Consider the following 2676-nt stretch of genomic DNA (forward strand, 5'->3'; position numbering starts at 1 on the left):
ACACTATCTTATGAGGACCCTGACACTATCTTATGAGAACTCTGACACTGTCTTATGAGGACCCTGACACTATCTTATGAGGACCCTGACACTGTCTTATGAGAACTCTGACACTGTCTTATGAGGACCCTGACACTGTCTTATGAGGACCCTGACACTATCTTATGAGAACTCTGACACTGTCTTATGAGGACCCTGACACTGTCTTATGAGGACCCTGACAGTGTCTTATGAGGACCCTGACAGTGTCTTATGAGGACCCTGACACTATCTTATGAGGACCCTGACACTGTCTTATGAGGACCCTGACACTATCTTATGAGGACCCTGACACTGTCTTATGAGGACCCTGACACTATCTTATGAGGACCCTGACACTATCTTATGAGGACCCTGACACTGTCTAATGAGGACCCTGACACTATCTTATGAGGACCCTGACACTGTCTTATGAGGACCCTGACACTGTCTTATGAGGACCCTGACACTGTCTATTGAGGACCCTGACACTATCTTATGAGGACCCTGACACTATCTTATGAGGACCCTGACACTGTCTTATGAGGACCCTGACACTGTCAATTGAGGACCCTGACACTATCTTATGAGGACCCTGACACTGTCTTATGAGGACCCTGACACTGTCTTATGAGTACCCTGACACTATCTTATGAGGACCCTGACACTGTCTTATGAGGACCCTGACACTATCTTATGAGGACCCCACTATCTTATGAGGACCCTGACACTGTCCTATGAGGACCCTGACACTATCTTATGAGGACCCTGACACTGTCCTTTGAGGACCCTGACACTATCTTATGAGGACCCTGACACTGTCTTATGAGGACCCTGACACTATCTTATGAGGACCCTGACACTATCTTATGAGGACCCTGACACTGTCTAATGAGGACCCTGACACTATCTTATGAGGACCCTGACACTGTCTTATGAGGACCCTGACACTGTCTTATGAGGACCCTGACACTGTCTAATGAGGACCCTGACACTATCTTATGAGGACCCTGACAGTGTCTTATGAGGACCCTGACACTATCTTATGAGGACCTGACACTATCTTATGAGGACCTGACACTGTCTTATGAGGACCCTGACACTATCTTATGAGGACCTGACACTGTCTAATGAGGACCCTGACACTATCTTATGAGGACCCTGACACTATCTTATGAGGACCTGACACTATCTTATGAGGACCTGACACTATCTTATGAGGACCCTGACACTGTCTTATGAGGACCCTGACACTGTCTTATGAGGACCCTGACACTATCTTATGAGGACCCTGACACTGTCTAATGAGGACCCTGACACTATCTTATGAGGACCCTGACACTATCTTATGAGGACCCTGACACTGTCACACACACACGTCACACACACACGTCACACACACACATGTCACTCACACGTCACTCACACACGTCACTCACACACATCGTTCACACGTCACACACACGTCACTCACACACGTCACTCACACACGTCACACACATATGTCACACACACATGTCACACACACACGTCACACACACACGTCACTCACACACGTCACACACACACGTCACTCACACGTCACTCACACGTGACACACACATGTCACTCACACGTCACACACACAAGTAACACACACATGTCACTCACACACGTCACTCACACACATCGTTCACACGTCACACACACGTCACTCACACACGTCACTCACACACGTCACACACATATGTCACACACACATGTCACTCACACACGTCACTCACACGTCACTCACACGTCACACACACACGTCACTCACACGTCACTCACACGTGACACACACATGTCACTCACACGTCACACACACAAGTAACACACACATGTCACTCACACACTCGTCACTCACACACACAAAAACACGTCACACACACAAGTCACTCACACACACACACACGTCACACACACACGTCACACACACACATGTCACTCACACGTCACTCACACATGTCACTCACACATGTCACTCACACATGTCACACACACACGTCACACACACACGTCACTCACACACGTCACACACACACGTCACTCACACGTCACTCACACGTCACACACACACGTCACTCACACGTCACTCACACGTGACACACACACCTCACTCTCACACACACACACACACACGTCACTCACACACACACACATCACTCACACATACACACGTCACACACACTTCACTCACACATACACACGTCACTCAAACACACACACACACAAGTCACACACACATGTCACTCACACACACACACACACGTCACTCACATACACACGTCACACACACACGTCACTCTCACACACACACACGTCACACACACATACACACGTCATTCACACACACACACACACACACACACGTCACTCACACACACACTTGTCACTCTCACACACACACACACACACACACACGTCACTCACACACACACATGTCACTCACACACACATACTCACACGTCACTCACACACACACACACGTCACACACAGACACACAACATCATCATGGTGCTAATGGCTACATGCAGGTATGTCCAGTGACGTCATTACAGGCAGTGGTCAGGGGTCAGTGTGACTCCTGCAGGTCAGCGCTGGTACTGCAGCAACTGAGAAACCACGTGATGTATCTT

Source organism: Callionymus lyra, unplaced genomic scaffold, assembly GCF_982586985.1.
Source record: "Callionymus lyra unplaced genomic scaffold, fCalLyr1.hap1.1 HAP1_SCAFFOLD_172, whole genome shotgun sequence".
Taxonomy (NCBI): domain Eukaryota; kingdom Metazoa; phylum Chordata; class Actinopteri; order Syngnathiformes; family Callionymidae; genus Callionymus; species Callionymus lyra.